At 27.4% G+C, this 27271-nt stretch overlaps 1 protein-coding gene across 1 annotated transcript in view; it reads left to right on the forward strand.

Annotated features, from left to right (window-relative positions):
- LOC111027858 (somatomedin-B and thrombospondin type-1 domain-containing protein) overlaps positions 1 to 27271 on the forward strand; it is a 101815-nt gene that overhangs the window by 52373 nt on the left and 22171 nt on the right. The window lies entirely within an intron of this gene.

Below are 27271 nucleotides of genomic sequence, written 5' to 3' on the forward strand. Positions count from 1 at the left end.
TAATTTTTTTTAAGCATTTGTGTTTTTACTCAAATATTATTTTTACTGAGTACTTCAATGATTTTGAAAATAAGTACCTATATACACTTGAATACTTTATAAAAACATCTTTTACAAGACTGTTTGTGTAGTGCGACGATATTTTTGTATATCTTCGAGATGCATTAGTATTCCGGCCCGTCTGAAATGAGCCGCCCATTTCACCGAGGGTGCAGTTGCGTCAAGGTAAAACGAACATCAGTCAATTACAGCAGATATTTACATATTATATAGGAGTATATGTTCACTTCTCTACGACTGTTATTTAAAATTTATCGAATTTGCACATAGTATAAGATGTACGTAAAATCCAAGGAAAACCTTGGTAAAATAGTCACGTAAACGCACAGTATAACAAATTTCTAATTCAATGGACTTCTCCTACTGACCCGTTCGCTTCTGAAAATGTTCTGCCTGAAACCTATAGTCGTTGCCAAATCGGATGGGTATTCTGGTATTTGAATTAGGAAATGGTTGGAAATGTAGACCCCCGCCCCCTCAGTATATAATATTTTTATTTTGCTCTGCTGTATTCATAATATATACGTATGCGTAAGTATAATAATTATTAAATATATATCATGTGGATATTTATTAAGTTAAACACTAGCTCATAGAAAACGTAAAACGTAAAATGTAATTTTAATTCTTAGTTTATGAATTATCAATTCGATCGGAAACGATAAGCTATTCGTGAAGTATAATATAAATTGCATAACTGAATTTATAATCTTTTAATCAAACTTAAATGGCACAGCTTCGATAATCAAAAAAAATATATTTGTAAAAAGTTTAGATGGTTAACTTGAAAATTAATTGAATGTAATACAATTTACATAATGAAATATGTCTACGTGTAGATTTTTTAGTTAACTGTGTTGGAATTTGTGTTAATTGATTATATGTTTACCACAAGGTAATGGATGAAAAAAATGTACAAGAAGTTAATGTCACATAAATGCATAAATAATTTACCACTTTATTTCCACCTCGGTGAGTACATAAGCTCATCATTTTCTGCAGTGAGCATTGATCTTTTTTATTGTTGTTTACAATAACAGATAATCGTTTAAAGTAAATTATGGCTAATTTATTTAGAGTAATTTTGTTGTTTATTTTTGAAATAATCCTGAAATAATTTTTTTTTGTTTAATGAACACTGCCAGACAGCATTCTAGATGAGAATGGTTCAGGCAAAATGATGTCCTAAATCATTTGAAGAAAAAGAGCCAAATACCTTTAAAATAATAATTTTAAAAATTTACTTGTTATAAGCTTCGTATAAAATAACTTTACTTAAGCTATTTATGAAATGATCAAAAAAAAACTTTTAAACCTTATTGAAATGTTGAGACTGTAAGAACTCTATACGATATCCCAAAACAATTTATTAAAATATTTATTTTAATTTATTGATCTTATATCAAATGATAACGACTGATAACAGATTGAGGATTAATTATGAAAGATCAATTTTAAATATTAAAATGTTGTATTTTAATTTTCAGTACTTTTAGTGATTAGTACCAGTAGATAAAAAAACAAATGAACAGGCTGTACAGTAGGTATATCCCTATATTAGGGATGCTATCGCCTCTATCAAGGTTTATTACGCCTCCAGTTTAGGTAAAGTTTATGAATAATAATCATACCACATTGATTTATACGGTTTAATAAATAGAAAAATATATGTCACTATTGTAGAAAAGTATAAGCTATTAAATATCAATACTGAAAAAAAATAACAGGCGCTTAAAATAAAACCCAATTGTTTAAAAAAAAATCAAGCCTTGATTTTCCTTTTTATAGGATAAAATGCACTCCTCACACTGTTACTTCGTTAAAAATAACCCCAAACTACTAAGGTATCTGTGTGGTGCATTACATTCAACATTTTGTGAAATGTATACAATATTATTATGTACCTACCTATTTACTGTTTATTCAGTAGGTACTATGTATATTTTTCTTCTATTAATGAGACACGATATGCATTGAGAGTACTTATAATCACCTATCGAATCATTTAGATACCTATATAGTAACATGTACGAATTATTTCTAAACAATATTTTTTAATTTAACATATTATTATTCTTGTAAGTAAAAAAAATCTGTGCATTGTTAAGTACGTATAGTTTTTTGATATGAAATCTGCAGTGATATCTCGGATAACCGGAACAGTTTAATTGATTCCAAATAGGGTTAAAACAAGTAAAGAGAAAATGCGTATAGGCTAGATGCCATGTGTGTTCATTAGACCTAAATCTCTTTGACCACGAGAGCCATCACCATCCAGTGAATGCGAGAATTTAAACAAAACAAAACTAATTGGTTGATTAAAATGCCCTTTAAAATTTATATATTTATTGGATTATTATAGTATCCTGCAGATGAAGTACACCGGGAAATTAATTTTACATTGAATGCTTTCTGTTGAGGATTTTCTGGATTGATATTATTGGAATTTGAAGTGTACCTACCAGCTATTATATTCACACGAAATCGGCTGAAATTTAGAAAGCTGTTTGAATATTTACTCTCCCGAGGAATAATAACAATAAATTTGCAATTTAAACGAGCTGCAATTTTATACAAAATTAAAAATGTTCAAAAGAAAAGTATACTAATTACTTTTATATTTTTTATTTAAATTTGAATAATGTAATTTTACTAAAAATTAATAACTTTAATGAAGTATAAAAAATGTTTTTACAATAAATAAGTATTGACATTAATTATTGAAAAATAGGCTAAACATTTTTAAAAAAAAATAGCTAGCATATTCTATATTTTGTGTTATCATTTTAAAATGATTTTGATTTGAGCAAATGGATACATTTAAAAAAAATGTTGACATACCAGAGCTTAAATCATAGCAGCATTCTACTGGATATATTTCCCCTGCAAGGAAAATTGAGGAATAATAATGTAGTTATATATAATTTTGTTATATTAATAATGTATAGTGCAATGGAAAAATATCTAGTAGCATGCTACATTTTGTTAGGAATTGAATTGAATTGTTTATTTTTTTGCTGTTGAATTGCATTTCTATTGCAATAAATAAAGCGTTACGAAAATCAGCCTCGCAAAAATCTGTTAAAAAAAAATTATACCAAGTCCAATAACATATTTATACATATCGAACATATATTATGTTAAAATTTAAATTCTCATTAAAAAAACCAATTTTTTAAAACCACCTATTAACTCGATTATAATAGTATCATTACCTTGTTTCGATATGCATTATGTTTTAAAATATCTCAATATCTTCAGTTTATATTAAAAATTATATCACTCCTAGTTTCATTTATATAAATACTCACTGACGCTTGTGTTGACAAATACAAAGCATACCTAATGGCTAATACCTACTTGTGTTCTTGATTTTTGAAATATTTACTGTCGGAAAGACATATAAAATACGTTAAACTGTCAAAAAAAAAAAATACCTGACGGAAAATGACGGATACATATAGGTTGGTGTATAAAAATCCCGTATCGGAATTTAATTTGCGCGCACTACATGTCGAAAGCAATATATTTGGCTGCAGCATTATTTTTTTTCTGTCTCCCAATGTTTTTCATACCGTTCGGAAACACCGAACGATTGATGATTATCACACACAGGTTGTACCTTTATGCTATACCCACGTATTTTTTTCTTTTAAACATCAATATTCAATTTCGTCGGATTTCACGACTAATGCTTTACGATCTGCGGAGGCGATCAAGGGTAAAGAAATGCATTCGGAAATACGAAGGAGATTACGACGATGACAGTGTGGTGGTAGTTTTTCGGTGGCTACTCTACTCAATGATGACGATGGCGATGACGACGATGATGATGACGTCGACGGGGAGCGGTGACGGGGGTGGCGAGAGTGTGTGAGAGGGGAGAAAAAAAATTGGAATGTTTGGTGACAGATCGATTGGTCAAGCGTTAATGAAGCAAAACGACCGAAAGAGAGGACTACCACGGCAGCGACGGCGGCAGCGTGATGGCGAAAAAAGCGTGCGCGGATGGTCCTAATGTATTACACAATATATATACTGCTGCTGTGTGTGGCGGCAGCGGCGGTGGACGATCGTGTATATACGAGTAGCGGAAACTTAATAAGGGTTTGGCACTTTAGACAGATCGGTGGCAATTTAAAGGTTCTCCCCGGTCCCTCGTATACCCCTCCCCGCCGTCGTCCTTCCAACCATCACGGTGGTACCCCTATCGTAAATCCCGTCGCTCCCGCAACCGCCGACATGCACCCCACCCTGGAGGGTGGTTCCTCCTCGGACACCTACAACCCACCCGCCCACCTGTGTGTATATACCGTATATATATATATAAAGTACCTTCGTGCTACCCACACACACACACACACACACACACACACACACACACACNTTGATAATACATATTATAAATTTTTTAGCACATATTTATGTACATAATTTTGTTTTTTGATAATACATATTATACATTTTTTAGCACATATTTATGTACATATTTTTGTTGCATAAATACATACTTTGGTTAAATAAATACATATAAATCCGAGCCCTACTTATCATATAACCATATAATTGCATAATAATGCAGTATTGTCAATTTTGAAAGCAAAGTCCAAATTGCGACAATCTGACAACTGGAATCGCGTATGGATCACCACAGACCTAACGATGATGCAGAGAAACCAACTCACTCAAGTCAAGTTGCAACTACGAAATAAAATTGATGCTGGAGACCTGAACTGGTACATCAAATTCGTTCACGGAAATCCAATCCTGTCTCAAAAAAACGCTCAACCCGCCCAAGCATAAATACACCTTACAAGGGTAACCAAGATAATCTTATAAGTACTTCTTTTAGTTTTAATAACAAACCATACAAATGTAAATCTTTTATAGGCTATTATCAAAATGTTAGAGGTCTTCGTTCTAAATTATGTTTACTTAGACGCAATATTCATACTATGTATTTCGATTATTTTATTTTGACCGAAACCTGGCTAAATAATAATATTAATGATTGTGAACTGGGCTTTGATAACTACTCTCTTTATAGATCTGATAGGAACTATGCAATCAGTAACTGTAATAAAGGCGGCGGTGTTGCGATATGCATTAGTAATAAATTTTCGTCTAAAATTATAGATATACCTAATACCACTATTGATCAATTGTTCGTTGCCATTACTATCGGTAAGGTTTTAATGTTTATAATTGGAACCTGTTATATCCCACCAAATAGTCATACCAGCTTGTATTCAATGCACGCTCAAACAGTCGATTGGGTCTTATCTAAGTTTGGAAATAATATACAATACATTGTTGCCGGTGACTACAATTTACCGAAAACTGTAATTACCAGTGATAATACCGGACTCATTACTAACAGCATACTTACACCCCAGGCCAATGAAATTTTTGATATCTATGCTTATAATAACTTTTTTCAAGTTAACACGCATTCAAATTTTAAGGGCTCAATGCTCGATCTCGTATTTACCTCCTCAAATTTAACAAAAATTAATATTTGTGATGAATTATTAGTTCCGTTAGATAAATACCACCCAGCACTTTCCATACATAGTAACTATGGTGTTATTCGCGATTTTAACCATGTTGTTGATTCAAACCGGTATTATGATTTCAAGATAGCTGATTATACTTCAATATGCTGGTCATTAGGACTTATTAATTGGCATAACCTATTCGAAAATAAAAATATTAATGAAATAGTAAACATATTCTATGTTACAATTTATAATTTAATTTCCAAATATGTACCAAAAAAGTACCCAAAAAAGTATAATTTCCCACATTGGTTTAATAAAGATCTTAAAATGTATATTCATAAGAAAAAAGAACTCCATAATATATATAAATCAACAAAAAATCAATCGGATTATAATAAATTTTCAGAATGCCGAAAAATATGTAAGAATTTATCTAAATCTTGTTATTCAAATTATTTAACCAAAACTCAAAATTCGTTAATTAATAATCCTAGATACTTCTGGAAATATGTCAAAAACAAACAAGTGTCAAAACCAATACTAAACTCAATTACTTATAATAACCTCCACTCTGACGATATAAATGTTATTCCTAATATCTTTAGCTCATATTTTGCTTCTGTATATTCAAAACATACACAATCAACACTTATTAATTCTGGTGATAATAGTAATAGTAATAATTGTAATGTAAATATATCTAATGTTGATTTCTCGTTAAGTGAAATATTTCAAGCTCTTACTCAAGTTGGTAATAACCCCTCTCCCGGTCCTGACTTAATTCCTGCTCTCTTTTTACAACGTTGTAGATATGCCTTATCAGTTCCTATATTTATTATCTTCCAATTGTCTATTTCATCAGGTATCTTCCCCGACAAGTGGAAACTAAGCTATGTAACACCAATTTTCAAATCTGGTGATAAAGGATCCGTCACAAATTATCGGCCAATCTCAATAATAAGTGTAATTCCAAAACTATTCGAAAAAATTATAAATAATAAACTAACAACCACTTTTAAGTCAACTCTATTATCTAATCAATACGGCTTCCGGTCACAACGATCAACTAGTACTAACTTATTAGTTTTTTATTCTGATTTAATATCCACAGTAGAGAGTGGCGGCCAAGTAGATGTTATCTATACAGATCTTAAAAAAGCTTTTGATACTGTAGATATTAAAATATTATTATATAAACTTAAACTAATGGGTGTACATGGTACATTATTAAATTGGTTTGAGTCCTACTTATCTAATAGACGACAACGGGTAAAAGTTAATAATATTCTATCTGATTCTATTGAAGTTACTTCCGGTGTGCCACAAGGAGGACATTTATCTCCACTACTATTTTTATTATTTGTTAATGATTTAGATAAAACTTTTAAATATTCCAAATTTCTGCTGTTTGCTGATGATTTAAAAATGTATAACCCAATTAACACACCTAATAATTGTTTAGAGTTACAGGATGATATAGATCGCTTTTCCGAATGGTGTAGTATGAACAAGTTAAACATAAATGTCAATAAATGTCAGCAAATAACATTCTCACGTCGTACTAACCCAATACAATTTAGTTATCAGATACATAACGTATCCTTGAATGTAGTTTCTTCTGTAAAAGATTTAGGTGTTTGGTTATCTAGTGACTTATCATTTAAATTACACTTAGACAAAATGTATAAAAAAGCATTAAAAGTATTAGGTTTTATTAGACGCAATACTTGGGAATTCAAGAATCCCAACTGTATTAAAGTTCTGTATTGTTCATTAGTACGTTCCATTCTGGAATACTGTTCTGTTGTATGGAACCCCTTTACTGGTAATTGGGTAAATAAACTTGAAAGTATCCAAAATCGCTTTTTAAAATTTTTAGCTCCTAAATTAAGATTACCGATTAATAATATTTCCAACGTTGCTAAACAATGTGGCCTGGTTCCATTATCTAAACGCAGATTATTTAATGATGTTAATTATATATATAAACTTATTAATAACCGAATCGATTGTCCCGATCTATTAACTAAGATTAAATTTAAGGTACCTACATTCAACTCTCGAAATCACTCTTTATTTCATATCGACTGTCACCGCCAGAATTACAGTTACTATAGCCCTTTAAATCGTATGTGTATGTTCTGTAATAAATTTACAAATTTTGATTTTTTTAATGATCCACCAGGTTTACTATATTCTTTATCAGCTATGTAATGTAACTTTTTGTACATGTTATTACTGTAACTTTTGCTCATCTTGGGCGTAATTAATTAATAAATAAATAAATAAATAAATATATAAATAATGTATATTATATTATTTTATTAATTTGAAATTATAACACCAAGGAACTTAAATATATGGAATAAACAATTAAAGCTCAGCTGATTATTTTCATAACATATCTTGATTCTATAATTATTTATATCATGATATTTTAATATTCTAAGAAATTGTACAAACTACAAGCTAAAACATCATAAGAGTAATAATATTCGTTATTTTATCGAAATGAGTAGATAATTTAAAACAATTTAATGTCACTGAACATGTTTGTAATCAAACACAAATCATTAAAAATACACTTCTTTGTAGTTAATGTTTATGGCCAAATAAATTAAGTCCTACAACTGAAACATTTTAATTGCATTCATATAATATGTCCGAACTTATAATGAAAGCAGTTAATAAATTGAAAAATACAAACCAAATTTATTTTAATTTCGGACAGTTCGGACATATAATAAATTGATAAGTGTGCATTAAAATAACTGTAAGAGTACAAGAATTAAGGACTTATCACTAAAAGTCGAAGACTTAATACATTAGGGAAAAATAAGCACTACTAACTACCATTCACGATAAGTGAAAATAGTAAATATCACATGAAATACTTTTTATAGAAAACAAATACCTTGTATAAAAACCCAAACAGAATTTATTTTCTATCTATTAGTATCAAAAAGTGTAGGAATTTTGGAAAAAAATAGACTTATAACAAGCGTGCACTAACTGCCACTAAGCATTCGAATATTCTACAGTACGTATTTTTAAATGAATATATGACTAATAATAAGTGATCACTGGTCATCCTGTAAGCTTAAAATAAAATTATTTCATAAACAACATCCGTTGGGCGTTGGCCTAAATTGCGAAGGTCGTAAATCCATTTTTTAGATTTTGGGGTTATTTGTGATTAAAATTAAGAAAAAAACCGCATCGTATGATAAAATCGTAACTGAAATAGTATAATTTTATACTCTATGAAATTGATAATTAGAAATCGTCATATCTCCGATGTATGATTTTTAATACCTAGGAAAAGTCGTATCTTCATATTATTATTGTAATGAATGATGGAGATACGACCTTTGATATTTAGACAGACAATATATAATATATAAATAGGAATGTATAATTTTTTATTATTTAATAACAATATTTATCTGAGAAAAGTTTTTCAAAAACGTCTTCCTTTGGTCAAAATAAGACCAAAACAGTAATAGAGTATTATTACGGAGTTGATTCAAATGTTAAATGTATGTAAGTCAGACGATAAAGTAAAGTGTTGTTGTAATATACATATATATTATATAAAGTTTGAAAGTTGGGTAAGGTGAGCAGCAAACAAAAATGTGATATATTTAACAATAAAAGTTCTTGTTGTATAAAATTAAAATTTTGGATAATATCAGCCGGGTAATCAATAAGTTGTTAAATTTATAAGATTTCAATGAAAACATTGGAAACTGTTAAAGAAAAAGACAAACTTATAAAGTATACTTAGATTAAAATCAGATTAAAAACTTTAAAATTTAATACTTTGATAAATGTATATTTTATAAATGATTTGTTATTATTATTTTTGTTCTAACCGAAGTTATAACATTTAATCTTAACTTAATCTATGTAGTATTGTAAGTTTAATAAATAATAATAAGGTATGCATTATACATAGGTAATGTAAGTACATTTATGAATATGGTATAACACTTAAACACTATGACTGTATAAGTATTATAATATTATAATGTATGACATAATTATAGTTAATTCTACTTTAAGATAATAATATAATCAAATTACATTTATTCTTTAATGTAGTAATATTTATTACAGTATTCGTTAAGATACAGAAAACAACAAATTTGTCAAATTTTAAAGTGATATTAATTATCTGAAAACTTTCATTAACGTTACAACTTTGACATACTATTTAAAACTTTATTTATCCTCCAAACACGGGGTAAAATATTCATTTTTAACGAAGAAAGATTTATTTTTAAATCAAAAACTTAAAGTTTTTTTTTTATTTTTTTTTAAACTAACTTACTTATACATAAACGAAACAATTTAAAACCGAATACGGATTTACCAAAAGTTGTATTACATCTTACTAGCGATTACAATGTCGTTACTCGTTAATACCTACTTAATATAGAATATGTATAATATATATTAATAATATAACCAATATAATATGTCCGCATAGATGTTACAACTTGTATTGTAATATGTTATTAATTTATTATTGTTTTTGATGACAGAAAACACCATTTATTTGAGAACGTCATAGAAACATATGAATCAAGTACCTACTAGCGAGTTTAATAATATATCTACCTAGATACCTCATATTTAAACCAGCTAGTAGTTAAGACTTAGCTATATATAACGTGCTTCCAATGTATCAGTGATGAAAAATTATTAATTGTTCTATAGATTATAGAATTTCTATAAATTGAATTATAATCTCGAAATCTAATTTAATGTGAATACATTTTCTAATTATATTACACGGGTACCTACATGAAATATGATTTCATGCATTACATTGGAATAAAAATACTGTATTTTAATTTAATTATTCGTTATGATATAAAGAGTATCGCTTCGTGTAGGTACAATATGTTATGTGTGTGTGCATGCGTGTAAGTATCATATGTATGAACGAGTGGTGTGACGAAATAGGATACCTCCGATGGAGTTCTTTGAACCTGCTTCGGAGACAGAGCTTCTGAAAAGGTAAAGGAATTCTATCGAGTTTTTGTTTTTCTCTTTCCAACACCGCCGGCCATCTCTGTCTCGCCCACGACAAGGTCGTAATCAGTCACGACTCACGACCCGAATAACACTGCCGTCCTTCCCTGGACGTGTCACGACAATTTCTATCCTACCTCACGTGTATAAATATCCCTATATATATATATATATATATTATTTTATACGTTTTATATTCCATTATATATTATGTATATATGGTCGTATACCGTATGTCCGTATATACGAGTGTTATCTATTTATCCATCTATATAGGTACATAAAATGTGCATGTAAATTGGACAATGATAATATAAAATATATATAACTGTTGTGCGACCATGTTATCTCCCAACGTAAATAAAAAATAATAAGGTAATGCCATTCGGAGGAAAAAAAACAAAGCACGGCTAGTTATTTTCAACCCTTCGGTATTAAACAACAGGATGCGCGTCAACCCGTGCCCGTTGGATAGGTTAAAAAGAAGGAAATGTAAAAAATCTCTTATAACAAAACTGGATGTCAGCAGCGTCTACGATTTATCCCCGAGCCTAATGATCTTGGGTGACACGAGAACCGGGAACAATAGTATCTTGTTCCGGGCCACAAAATGTACAATGGATATAATAGTTCGTTGGCTTCTTTCGTTAAACACTCGCGGATCCTTTTTAGTGAGATGACAGTTTCGTTTTAAAAAAGAAGGAGAATAAAACAGTATTTGCACTTGAAACTAGCAAAATCCCCTACTAGTTCCCTATGGTATGTTACGGACCACAAATTGAATATACTATATAAGTAGGTACTTTCTACTACATGATAAATAATAATATTAGATAAATTATAAGCGTATGCAGTGAATACCTTAAAATCATGCTAAATTGTATTGAAAATCCTCCATGTTAAAATTTTTTTCAAAACATTATTTAATGACAAAAAAAAGTTATATTTTAATATATCATATTATTCGTATTCTACACATGTATTTATTTGTGGTGTACTTATAAGTTATAGTTTACTCGTGAAATACAATTAATACACATGATGTGAATAGGTATTGCCGTGTTGTACAAATTTATATTTTTTCTGAAGCCAATTTTTAAATTGCTGTCAAATTATTTGTGATTAAACTTTTTACTTCAAATTCTGAGCCCAGAAGTGTATTGTTATTTATTGGTTTTTTAATGTAATGGATTTTTTTTTATCTGAAGACACTAATTTTATTATTTTACAAAAGTGCTCCTACGTTCAATATAAGGAATGTATCTGGTGGCATATTTGGTCTATATAATTAGTACATTAGGGATCAAAAGTAAAAATGTTTCTTGATATCCAAAATGTAATCCTAAACGGGATTATTTACACAAAATCATTATTTTTTTTTTAAATATTTAAATCCTTCAAATCTCAAATATATAATGGTTTTTATTTGCAAACGTTCATCAAATAAAATATCATACTTGTGCAAATTATTATCTCCTTCAACGTTTCAATAAGTTTCATGTAAAAGTTTTCCCTTTCATCATGCAGCTTACACCAAAAATATAATATAATAAGGAATAACTTTCACCTATCTTATTTCTGAGACGTTTTGTGAATAATTAAAACATATTACATGTATAATTATACATTTATTAATATGGAATATTTACTGAGATCATCGAAACGAGAATTATATTTTAATGATTCACTTTTAAGTAGACATTGTTTGAAACATGTTGACTCAGCGTTCAACTTGATTAAACATTTTCTTTTTGTTTCTTCAAATCACTTTGCCATAAAGTTTTACAGCATTTATGAAAATATTTTTGAATGATAAAATGAGAAGTATGGCTGGAAATCTGAAGGAAATAGTGGCTTACACTATTCGCTCGAAAACATTTTATTTAAATTCCGTTTAAAGTTATAAAAACTATTTAACGTCATTTTGAAGGGGTTATTTATAAAAATACATGTCCTCTATTTAATGGATTTCAAAAACACATGTCAATAACTCTTCATGTATTATTAATGTTTTTTTTTTTAAGAAAACGACTTCCTTTAACTTATTTATTTTTATTATACCATCACAAATGTTTTATGCTAATGATCACATTTTTTTTTAATTTATCGACACATAGTTTTATACATATTTTATTATTACATATTATTTTAGTTTACCACGAGAGTTAAACCTTAAGGGTTAGCTGATTATAGACACATTTCAAAAATTACACCATTACGGCGGTAACGAGAATTTACTGTTTAGTATGTTTTTCAATATCCTAAATAGTAAAATGTAAATAGGTAATATACTCGATATCATACATTATTAGTTATTACATTGAAATCGTGTATTAGTATGTTATACATTTATAAATTAAAATTTACGATTATAATGTTATATCATGTTATTTATATTGTGTTGAATTGATATATTCTACAACTTGTACTTATAAATTCTAAATTGAGCTATGCATTTTTTGTTTTTATAATGTGGCCATGTGGATGTTTTTTTTAAATGTATTTTTGTGTATTTTTGGAGAAATAAAATACTTTAATCTTCAACATTCGATATCATATGAGGTATTAACCTATACTTGCGGACCAACACTCGTATAAATGTATAATGCTTATTAGTTATTAGTAATATTAACTCTAGTTCAAAATTTAATCTTCATAAATTTTAATTTTCAAAAAAATAATTTTTATTGAGATATGAAATTAAAAACGTAGGTTATTGTTAATGAAAAAGTTTTTAAAAAAATGGGAAATGCCTTACTTTTTGGTCATCGAGGACTAGTAGATAAACAATTATATTTTTAATAATATTACAATTTTAACAACTGTTTGTAATTTTTTTAGTTTTTTCTGATTATTTGAAAAAGTGCTAACAATTTTTCATTTTGTAGGCCCCCTAAAGTTGCAACTAGATCCAATTTACTACAAAAAACCTCAACCAAAATTGATAACCAAATTTTTTCTAAAAAAAATTTCACATCATTGTAAAATTAATACGTCTATCGGCTATAATCAAAATTGTAAATGTAAAGTAGGTACTTATATAAAAAAATTATATCATTTTTATAGTTAATTTAATCACTCTGTACATATTTAGGTATGAAGGAAATATTAATCAATAATATAAAATAATTTTTTGGTTTATGAATCCTAATGTGGTATTGTGGTAGATACCTAATATAATATATACCTACTAGATAATATATCATTGTACTGTTATTAGAGTGTTGATTTTGTAGGTCTTAAACAATGAATAAGTGAGGTTTTGGTTAAAATTGAACTATACTAAATACAACTAGCTTAAACCGATTTTCTCATATAACATTATATTAATTCCATGGCTTTAAAAACATTTAATTAGAATGCATTGATGTTTATTTAAAAATGTCATTAAATAATAAAGTGAACAGTTCTGAAACCCATAACATGATTCTAGTTTGTTCTTTAAAATATTTAGGAAAACGTTTGAAATCTTAAATTTTGCATATTTACACAAATGTTTAGAGGTTATTCCAGCTTATAAATTCTTTTAAACATCTCATTTTAAATGTATGATGGAATTTTCCACAGGATCGGCATAATAATATGTCAGTTGCCAAGCTCCAGAGTCCAGAGTCAAGAACCATACTATTTTCGGTGCACTACACACTATGGGATTTCACAGGTTCTCTAAAAACAATAATAGTGTGTGGTAACTGGCAATACCAATCGTTAAAAAATCTACAGTAACTCGGAAATATAAAATAAAAAATGAAAATACATAATGCAATATGATTTTTATATCCAGTAGATTTGCAAACTTAATCATTCGCTTCACAAATTATTATAAAAATCTTTCATTCGTATTTTAGTTTTCCGTTTAGTTAAAAATTACGCTGAAGTCAATTTATATAGAATTAGGAACCTAAGTATAATGAAATCGTTAAAAATGGAAAAATAATTGTAAATATAATAATATGAGAGACACGTAAAGTAGATCAACCGTTTGGTTGGAGGGGTTCTGAAAATAATACTCATTAAATAATAATATGGCTTTTTCTGTCATCAAATTTTTAAATAAAATAGTATCCTTGCTTAAAAGTTTTTCTTAGGATCAAAAATCTATGGTTGGATTATGTCGTTATTTTAAGTCCAATAATAATGTACTGCGTGTACAAGTATTCGAATAGCTAAGTGTATACACTATCATTTGTGTGACGAACAAAAATATATTATCATTTTTATAAATGTCAAAACAAAAACAAGTGAATGCAGTCATTTTTCTACTTTATGAATTATAAACTATTTTTGCATATAAAAACCTTTTGCATATTTCAGTGATCACAATGATAAAAATAAAGAGCAGAACCATTTACACAGTCAAGTTTGTCAGGTATAAAATACACGAACGGTGGCATCGACGAGAAAAGGCAAATTTATTCATTACAGATAAATGATAATTATTATTGAACAAGTAATAGCTTTAGGAGCCAGTTAACTTTGATATTTAATTGGTATGTTTCAAGTTGTGTTATTATAACATTTCGAAGATCATCTAAATTAGTGAGTTAGTAATTCTCTAAACATTGAGTGTTATTAATTAATAGAAATTGTATTACAATATAATACAATTTTTGTGTAAATACTATAAAAAAATTATTTTATTTTATTCTTAATCTCTATTTTTCTAAAATAAAATAAATTAAGTTCGAATATAATAACAAAAACATAATATTATAAAAAACAAAACCTTTTTTTTACTTAAATGGATGAGTAAATTTCAAAATATAGATGAGCAACAATTGTCAGCAAAATGTATTTATTTTTTAATAACATTATATAATGTAGTCATACAAACAAACCTATACAATATGTATATTTTACTGTCAAAATTGTTTCTTTGTTAATATTTAATTGTTTTATACATTTTTCAATGTTTGGATTACCTACCTACGACTTTGATCGAGTTGATTACACTGTCCTTATTTTTTGCTACTTTGTAGGTGTAGAATTATAACTAGGTACGTTATGCATATTAAATAATGTAAAAAAAAAAATAGCCATTGGCTATCGAAGCCGAGGCTTGGATTATTTCTAACAAAAAAAAAAATAATAATAATAAATAATAATATATTAATACCTACATTATTAGTACCTATAGTTAAGTAACATTATAAATTTGTTGGAAATCATTGTTCCTAATTTTTTCTTCATTTTTCCATAAGCTAATTTTTCAGCACTTAAGTTTAATCAACTTTAAGTTTTCAAATAGAAAATGTAATTTATTATTTAAAATTAAAATAATATTTTACTCAATACCTCAATTTTATAAATTATTAATACTTAACAGACTGTATATAGTATAATTGTATAAATTAAAAGTTTAAACGAACGAGTTGAAAAAGTGAAAACATTCTTTCTCTCTACATAGCCTTTCTAATGTTTAATTTCTTTCATTTAAAGTGTAATTCCGTTGTTATTTAATTGTTAGTCACCCATTTGTTAGATTTTACATATAATATGTATATTATTTGGTTAACAGAAAACTACTTCATGCATTAACTAAATTCATAAATATATACATACATATTGTCAATGCAAAAAAACCTGACGCAAAAACATGATTTTCCAAGAGAATTATTTGAAAAATCTATATTTGTTAATTGTTATTTATAAACTGTTTTATTTTATAGGTAAAATGTATAAATGCTTGAAACATAATTTAAATGATTAATGTTCCACATGCTTGTTTTGAAAATATTGATGCATCTAAATAAACATTTAAATAAACGAGTAGCATACGACTTGTAAGTTATTAAACTTTTGTACTAAAGATTATTTGTCTATAATACTTAAATAGTCCTTAATAATAATGTTGTTACACAGGCAGGTAACAAATAAAATAGAATATGTAATAGGTACCTATTTAGTTTATCACTTTTTCTACTCAACCAATTTTTACAAATTATTTATTTATTTTTCGTACATAAATACGAAACAAACCTATAAAAACAATGAAGTAATTGAGAACAGTTAATTAATTTACAAACAAAGTAAACATAATATGTTTATAAATTAGAATGAAAGAGATTGTTTATTGTGGTAAGTAGTGCGCATTATCAGGGAATTGTGAAGATAGCTGGAGATATAGGGGTATGATATAGGGCATATTAGTGGGCATTTAAATTTCAAAAAATACAAACTATGAAATGTTAATCGATAAATATTAATTTCTAAAATTTCCAATTCATCATAAACGACATAAACCTTTTGCCGTGGACTATTATATTCTTAGTGGCTTACTACAAAAAGTTTAATAACTTAACAACTACCTGTTTAAATGTCGATGTATTTATATAATTATATATCTATTAAAAAACACGTGCATGCCTAACAATTTTCGTTAAAATAACCCATTTTCTATTTATTTTTAAAGAAGTTTGTCCATAGGACACTCCATAAATTACATTAAAATCGCAGTATTTGATAAATGCATGTGCTTTAATATAGTATACTTGTATACCTACTTAAAAAACTGAATTTTAATAAATACAAATAGTTAATGAAAATTTGAATGTGAGTATATGCTCAGCATTAAATATACCTAGTTTAAATATTTACGATAATAGTTTTTCTTTATCAATCAACTAATCGCATTGAATCCTTCAAGTGGCATTAGGAAAAAACTGCACTTAATGCCTAATAAAATAATATTATAATATTATGTAAGATTAAGCTTAAAAGAAACAAAAATACAGAATATTGGTTATATCTGCCTAATCCTCACACCATCACAATTATTATATGAACATAAAATATGAACTCGTGTACAATTCTTAGTTTCCAACACATTCTCTGAAGCTTGTTATCAATCCTTTTATGAACCTTTTACGAACTGAATCTCACTTTGATTATTACCTTTGATAAAATATGTAGGTAAAGGTATTAGTGTATTTAACTACCAACATAACATAGAAATATAAATTTTGTGAACATGACAAGACATAACGATCTTAAGTTACAATTAATCAAAAAGTAGGCATATATTCCGAGTACTTAAGACATTTAAATTGTTGTATAAATATTATAGTTTTATTTAATTCATATTTCCCAATAAAACTTTAATGTAGTATTTTAAATAAATTGTATTTAGAAGTCGGAATTATATTTTTCTTCATATTTAACCAGGTGGACGTTACATTTGCGTTTTTCAATAATATATAATGTAAATTATTATATTATGTTAGTATATAACAAAAATACGTAGAGAATTCTATGGTTAACCTACAAAATGAAATATAAGTCTTAATCACACGTGTTTGATGACGTGCAAGTAAATCCAAGAATAATGGTTCTAACGAACTTATTTTGGGGTTTCGTAATAATCCCAAATTAAGTATTAACAAGTGGTTATACGATATTATATATATTTAACACAATGTAAAATAATATAGATTAGCAAGACATTTTTTTTATTATTATTATTACAATATAAATGAAAAAACAAAGCTTAAATGACGCTGTCTTACAAGTTTATTGTATAGATAATTAAAGGAATTAATTAATTAGATACCTACCTGTGTTACTTGATGTCTGTGAACAGTCACAATCATTATAAATTGTATTGTAATTTATTTGAAATACAGCCAAATTAATAATACATTTTTTGTTTTAAATGTCTACTGATTAACAATGTAAAATTACAAAACGAACACAAATATTTTCTAATAGAAAGTCCCATCGTGTAGGTAGTACATTTAAGTAGTTTTGTTTTTATCAAAAAAACCTATTTCAATTGAAAACCGTTTAAAGTTTTATTTTTTATTTATACTATTATCATTGTGACGTATTTTCGTTTTAAAAATCCAATTTTGAACATTTTCCAAAAGGAAAATACATCAAATAAAACGTGTTTAAAAAGTATAAAATATAAAAACCAACATTAGGGTTAGTGCAACTGTTATACTTGTATTTTTTATTGGCTGATACGATTTCTTACAACGGTTTTTTATTTTATTTTTTTATTTTTGGTAAAGTTCCAACTTCCAACTTCAGTAGGACGTTTTTTTTAAGTACAATACAATACTGAGGAATACCTTTGCACTAGTACAATAAATAAACATTATTTTATTTAGAAATGTATGCCACGTTCAAACCATGTACCTAATTTTTGTTTAAAACTTTTTTATATGCCCTTAGGATTGGAACCCGTTTATGTGTTTTGTTTAAATATTTATATATATATGTGTGTGTGTGTGTGTGTGTGATTGTAATATGCACAAGTACTCTATATTTAATCCTCAATTTAGTCCAATATACCTACATATTTTTGGATTATTTTGTTATTATTTGAATAGTATTTACATAGATTTCCGAATGATACTTATTAATCTCTGTATCACACAAGTTGTTCTATTTTTTTTTTTGTTCTATTATTCACAATAGTGTTAAAAATATATATATTACATTCAAAACTTGATGTAAATTAATATAATTTAAAAAATCTATTTGTGTGATTATAAATCTCAGCTATAAAACTGATATTGCAAATATGTTGTGATCAACCTTTGTACAAGCATATTTGAATATCTAGAATACGATGTGTCTTAGCAACCCCCGTGGTTTGCTTGACTAAGTTGTGAATTATAACTCCATGATAAAATGTTTCATACTACAATTGAATATTGAATACGTATTTTTTTTTAAATTTTTTTTTTAATGTTTCAGCATTTCAAGAGCTATTACAAGTACATTTGCAATTATAATTTAATTTTTACAATAAATTATATTGATGATAATAATGATATTAGTCCATAGTTATAAGTTTAATAATAGTAGTATTGGTTATTTTTCATCTTCTGATGAGAGCTCTTCAGTGTCCATTGGGAAAAAAGTATTTATAATATTATATATACCACTATAATAAGTGTGTTTTTAGTAGCCAATGACAGTTAAATAATGATTGGAATAAACATAGTATATATAGTAGTTAATATTTAAACTATAATTAAGGCCTAGTGTGGCGTGATGGTAGGCCTCAATCACTCACGTGTTCTGAAGTCAAGCATCAGCTGGAGTCACTAGTTCCCGAAAGAGTAACCAAAGTGGTTTTTAGTGACAAATTCTCACCACATATGCAACCAACTACATACCCTACCCCGCGGTAATAAACCTACTATATACCCAAACTAATGACCTCAGATATTGAAGCTTTAACTCAATAATACAAATTTAAAAAAATTATGTCAATTTTCATTATTCTGAGTAATATTTTGTCTTGTACAAATATATCGATATATCGATTATCACACATTCACGTGTACCTAGTATAATGAATAAACTCAATTATTATTATTTTTATATGAATCCATTGGTTTAATACAATTTACTATTCTTGTTGATTTATTTTTTCAAAGCATTCTAACAGGCTAATTAAAGTTCTCAGGATTAAAAATAAATAAATGATCCCGCGGTGGCCTTTTTTCTACGGATAAACGAGCTTTTTCCAGGACTCTTAAAGGTCTAATTAATGGCCACAGAATCACGTTAAACTTTTTTTCCTGTTGTTTGATTAATTAACTCTTCTTAAAAAATAATTTACACAAATAAACTTCATCCGAGATTATTGTTGTATAAAACGGATTATATTTATTGACGGTTAATTATATATCAAAGCATCTATATATACTATAGGTAATTAATTATAACCACTATAGTTTTTGTAATCAATATAATTAATATTAATAATAAGTACTTACAGTTGCTTTTGATTATTTATACTAATATATTGTACTATTTCAGGGGTGGTCAACCGATCGATCTCGATAAACCGGTAGATCTCGAACGGTTTCAAAGAAGTTTATCCCTTTGTTAGAATTCATAATCTACTAAGTAAAATGTAGATAAGTCACAAAAGTCTTTTTTTATGTATGTCGATCCTCAAAGGAAAATATGCTCTATACTAGGTTATATACATAAGAAAATCACAACCAATACATTAATGCGTCATTCTTAAAAATTGTATAGACTCTATATAAATTAAAAATAAACATTTACTTAAAAGACAAAAGAGTAGTTTTATAGGAGTCCTTTTGTTTCAGATTAACTACATCCGACTCTAAACGCGTAATATAAATGCAACAGGCGATGTCGGCTATAACAAAAAGGTTTAATAAGGTGTATTTTTTAAGGTAAACTTTTGATTCTGGGCCTCGGGGCTACAACTCGTACGAAATATATTAAAACTTTATCCTACACTTGTTCCGTAAGGTGAATTGTTGCTTTCCAGTTAATTTTGTCCCGAATAAAAAAAAATTAAATTGGTTCAGTGTAATTCTGTAATCGTACTATGCTATTATTTTAAAATGATTGCTAATGGTACGTGTGTGGCCTGAAATTCAAAGAAACAATCACTGTACAACTGCCAATTCTTTATGATTGACTTTTAAATAATATTTAAATATCATATTCAGTTTTAAATTAGATTTTAAATAAAAAAAGCTCAATGATTTCCTACTTTATACCATTAATAGAGGACACTATGTTGATATCTACATTGACATATTATAGTTATTGTTCATTAATTTGTCATTTAACCAAACCTAAATAAGAAAGCTGCATATTATTTTATGTACTATTTGTAATATTTAAAAAAAGTGTGTGTGTAGATACCTAGATACCCAGGACCTCTACTTGTAAATCATACAATTAAAAGTACAAGATGTGTGCAATGGCAAACGTCCCTGATTAAAGATGGAGTTTAGACAGTTATGCCGGTTCTTTACAGAATCATCAGTAAAAGTTTAAATTGATAGTTTTTATAAATATTCAAAGATATTTTTATATGACTTTTTTATGATATTTTGAAAAACGTCTGCAGCGGTCTAAATAATTTATAAAATCGAATTCTGGGGGAACTGTTCAACTACCTAGCATATAGTTATCATCATCCAATTATAACGGTTGCAAGGTAATACTATGTGTATCTGCATTAGATTGACTGCGTGTGAGTATAGATACGTTAACAGTGTATACAAATATATTTTGTAAATGAAATGAGGATTGAACTAAACGTATTTTTCATATATTTTAATATTATTACATTTTAGAATTTGTTTATCTTTGCCGTAGTCAACCCATTGAGTCAATTAAGGTACATGCCGTTTCAAAGCATTTTTGCTTTTTAACAACCGGATTGAACAACGGGAACAGCTTCTTTTTTTCGAACGTCATGATAACGTATGTGTACGAAAAGTGAAAACTACAAACATCGCAATATTCAATAATAAATCATTGCTCAATGTCGTTTAAACGTCTTGCAGTCTTGACAAAGTAAAAAGTTTTTACTCAAAACTATTAGAGTCAGTCTCGGCACTCGGCGTATGTGAAAAAACAGAACAAAATACTTAAGTCTATTATAACTATGTATAGTACTTGACAGAACCATCAACAAAGTAACGAACGCAGCCCATGTTGACGGGCTATAGCTCCGCGACTGATTTAAGACATAAACATGGCATACACTCTACAGCTGATCATGGTAACTGATGAGGTTAGCCTTGAGGATAGGACATAGAGTAACCATGTTACTCTATGGGATAGCAACAACTGATTTGATAAAAATTGATGAAAAAAAATTACTATCAAACGAGTTTATGAGAATTAAGAGCAAACGCAAATTGTTCATACGTATAAAAATAAACAATATAATTATGTAACGACGTTGATACAGCCGATAAAGGGCCATCGACCCACATGGCTACGCCACTAGGTAAAATTTATCAGAACCCTACTAAGGGGAGGTGGTCTACAACCCCGGGCCTCGGCATAATTAGGGCCTCCTTTGTTACTGTAATATAGTCACGTCTATTTTATTTATAACAATTAACATTAAATAATAACTTATAGGCTTACGGTATAATTTATTCATAACATTAAAAATTAATCTAATACCAAAAACGATATATATCAAAAAAACTGAATTTATAATATTTAGGAATTACATTCCTAAAATTCCTGTGTAGAGCTCTGAAGTCTACTTTTAAAATCATTTATCCTTCCATTTTTTTTATTTATAAGGCGTTAGCAGCAACATGTGCGTAGTTGTACATAATAATATGACGTGGTTAGTTAGTAGTTACGATAATAAAATTACTAATTATTAATTGATAAACTAGTCGGCTTTTTATAACGATTGTGAATAATCGATACGGAACTTATTCAACAAATTACACATAAATATTATTCAAATTGTATTACAATTATATGAAAATACTTGTGAATCATTTATGATAATTCATGTTATTGATACAAATTTAATAGTATTAGTACTAAGTTCTTATTGGTATTTAATCAAAAAAATATATATTTTAAAATCTATGAAATCGTTCGATTTAGATATTTAATAGGTGCTTTTGGTTTTTGGTATTATTACAACTAGTAAATGTATGTTTTTGCGATATAGGTATATTTATATATCTACAATTTCAAGTCTTCAACCCCTTAATTTAGTTGTTTGTTATTTTCCAGTGTTTCCAAAGTTACAAATATTTTTCACGCGTCATGTAAAATGATATTGAAATATTCTAGTTAAAATATTGCTCTTTTTCTCTCTTAAGTGCCTCATTTTTCAAAACTCCGGGAACGATTTTATGGTTGAAATTTTAAGGCTGACAATACATTTATTTTGTTTGAGATGTTTTTATTCGAACTCATTTTGATGTGTCTCTGGATATCATTCTTATTCGTGTTCTATACTGTATACAAAATACAAATGTGCAAAAATACAAAGGTTATTTTAAAATTTGATACAGCAGTTGAAATGGAAACTGAAATCTAAGACTAACAATAAAAATAGAATCGTATACAAAGGGCAACTGTAATAAGTCATGGTATTTCCATTTTTATCAAAATTGAGTTATATACTTAATCAATATAAAGCTAAAATTTCTAACTGAAAATAATGTGGAATTTCATTTTTGTCATTATCTTAGTTCTAACTTCATTTTATTTATCCAGTTTAAAAGGTATAGTTTGGTTAGATGGTTTTTCATAAAATACTAATTATTTCAATTCTGAGTTATAGTTTATATTATTTTTCATGCCAATTCTACATCAACGTATAATTTTTATTGACACGCTATTATTAAGCTTAAAACGTATGAATGGAGATTTAAAGGACCTAACAACAAGTAACGACCATTTAATTTTATGATATTTTTAAAACACGACCAACACATCTGAGTTGAAAAACGACTTCTCTCTTTACAATGGAGCTCACATTCATATAGAAGGTGAAACTTATTAAATTGCATGCATTTATAACAATAAATTTATTTATATTATAATGCCATATTATTTAAATTTATATTGTTGTATGTAAATTGGTGATATTAAAAAAAAAAAAAGTTAAGTCTTATTATATATTTATATTACCTATTAAACCAAAAAGTGATGTTACATTAGGTAATCAATTTTTACTTGAAAATGTATTTTTAAGTTATTGAACAAAGAACGTAAACACCATTCATCTTATTATGTACCTATCAAAAAACTAAAAAAATAATTTTTTTTTATATTTAACAAATAATTAAATTAATACTCTACAAAAGATGTTATTTCCAGACATATTTTCTTTTAAAAATAGGTAAATGTTGGTACCCATGTTATATTCTGTAAAATAAATACAAAATAGTAAAATTTAGTAATAGCATAGAGAATTAGAGAACCCAACAGGCAATAACAGTACAACACTACGACACAAACAACATTTTCTGAAGAAATGAGATTTTGGTAATACCACGTTATGATTTTATTAGCCTTCATATGATGTTATATTCAACAATTAAAAATTTTAATTCAGAAAAAAAATTATTTTCGTTTATTATTAAATTCTTAATGTGCACAAGACTTGTACAGCTGCGATTAGATACCACAATATCGATAGTAGCTTATAATAATATCATAATAACAAAAAGAATAAAATATATATTTCATGAACTTTAAGTGTACAATTTTAATCTTAATATAGTAAATTGATTTTTTTGGGGTTTAAAATTAAAATATCAACATTAATATAAAACGTACATTTAGAGAACGATACGCCCTGCGACCGGTCCGACGAGTTTTTTATTTGTTTTTACCCATATTTTTATTTACAAAATATATACCTAATATCTAACCATTTTATTAAAAAACTACTCGAGATAATCTATATTTGATTTGTAAAACAATGGCTCAGCAAACAAGAGTATAGTATAGGGTTCAGCTCTCAATCGGGTTGCATAATTTTGATCCTTCTTACCAAAAAGTTTTCAATAAATCGTATTGGTTTTATTTATTGCAAGGGAGTTTAATATTTTAGAACTCCACTTATAATCATATAACTTGTGTACAAGTTTCTTTTAAGGCATTATGGCAAGTTTCAATCATATCGTATCAAATAAGAAATAAGAATTCAGCGTTAAGCTAAGCATTAAGCGAATACACAGCAGCACATCCACTGGCATAGAATATTACAAAGCGTATAACACACGAAAACTTTGCTTTTTACTTTTGAAACAAATTTATGTACAAAATACGGATGTATATGTACCTATCGGTTTTTACCGGTGCACTTATAGAATGTTGAAACAAGAAATTTAACTGAGAAATATTTATACACTGTATATAACATAATGTAATTTGGGATATTTTCGAAATTGTAGACTGATTAACGGTTTCTAAAGCCACCCGAGTAGATGGGCACATTAGGAGATGATTTACTTTCATTATTTATTATTTTCTCGTGGAAAAAAAATAGAAATAAAGTTCTGGAGTGTTTGAGTGTTAGATGGTAATGCAATAAGTAAATAAGCATAATGCAGCGAAATAACGAGAAGAAAAACGAGAAGAAACGAAGGCAGAAAAGTAAAAGAGGAAAAAGTTTTCATCTTCTGCGCTGACGGTTTTATATAGGTGCCCACACCTTCCCATGCCGCTGGTCGTTATGAATTAATTTGATATGATAATTTCTGTGCTTTGTATATATAAATATGCGATACCGTGTTGAATTGATTATACAATAAGTTTAAGTCTGCATACAGATTTTCATTCCATTTCCAACTCGTGTTACGATAATGTACCTAAGTATTAGTCACTGCAAGCGTAGACAATCTGCCATGTATATATAGACGGGTACTTAAATATTAATACGGTTATACTCGATAGAATACATTATTTACTCCTCAAGCCTTAAGACAAATCGTTTGTTCCAATAGGCAATAGATAACTACTATGTATTATGTAGGTACGTGGGTATCTCCGTAAAACGATATTTTATGTAAAACGTATTTGAATCAAAAATAACAGTGAAAAATATTTATATTTATTGTTTGTTGCTATTGTTAGTAAACAATTTGCAAAATATAATATCATGATTCGACAGTAACGTCATTTACTCATATCCATTAAAAAAAAAGTCTATTTAGAGCAGATTGCTTTTTACAGTGGCCTTTTACACTTTCCATTTAGTAATGTACGAGTATCAAATATGAATATATTATGGTACACAGAGAAAAGAGAATTGTTCTACTATTGTTATTGTTATTAAACGAGAAGGTTTATAAAACATAATAATAATAATTTTTTTTTTTTTTTAATGGTTAAAATTTAAATTGTTTTATATAGTTTTGTAGGGATATAATTTTTAGGGATCATTAGTATTCATATTGTAAAAACCCCATTATTATTTACTATATTTCCAAAAACTATATTATTTGTATTATGATTATAATCATCCACATTGATAAACTATAAATAATTACCTACAAAATGGAAAATCCTGAAATTTAATTGAAAACTCTATGATATAACAAAAATATTAAAAATATCAAACAGTAAATTAACATTTTAATCAATTAATTCAAGTATTTATAAGAATTTATATTAAATTGTTAACTCTGAAAATGCCTATGTAAAATGTATATAGGAATTTTGTAAATAAACTATGTACCATTATATTATTCACTTTTTAGTTAATACCTAGTTAATAATGCAGTATTTTATACTTAATTCAATGACTATAAAAGTACATTAATGGCTTTTAAATAATGTGGTATTCTTACAGACATTATAAGTGTGTAGTTTTGTACACTTTATAATTAATTTGTTCAATGTGACACATTCTGTTAATTTGGCAATATACTTTTAGACAAACTTAGTGTTAAATTATTTACTTGTCACTAAACACATCTACTTTTAAGTTTATTTATTCGATTTATACTTTATTTATTTAAAGTGAATGCTTTGCCGCTTAACGATGCGTAAATACTAAATAATAATATTTTTTTTTAGCAAGCTTTTTTAGTCCTATAGGATATATCCTAAATCTTGTTAGTAACACTCGCTAAACAACCCAACAATGTTCATTATTTTTGAGGATTTCGAACACACAAATTAAACATACTTTTAATGGCCAACTTTATCTCCGATTTATGTCATCTCCTTTTCATAATCATTTGTCCATTCTTATTAGTTATTAGTTTATTACTACAATAGACTGTATTATTAAATATTTATTATTTCTACGAACACAAACTAGTACTGTTTTAATTTATAAAAAATTATAGATGAAGGACTTTAAATTTAGTTATAATTTATCGGTTTTGATTCAATATAATAAACATATTAAGCATTTAATTCCAATAATAAATAAT

The sequence above is a fragment of the Myzus persicae genome, unplaced genomic scaffold, assembly GCF_001856785.1.
Source record: "Myzus persicae strain clone G006 unplaced genomic scaffold, MPER_G0061.0, whole genome shotgun sequence".
NCBI lineage: Eukaryota > Metazoa > Arthropoda > Insecta > Hemiptera > Aphididae > Myzus > Myzus persicae.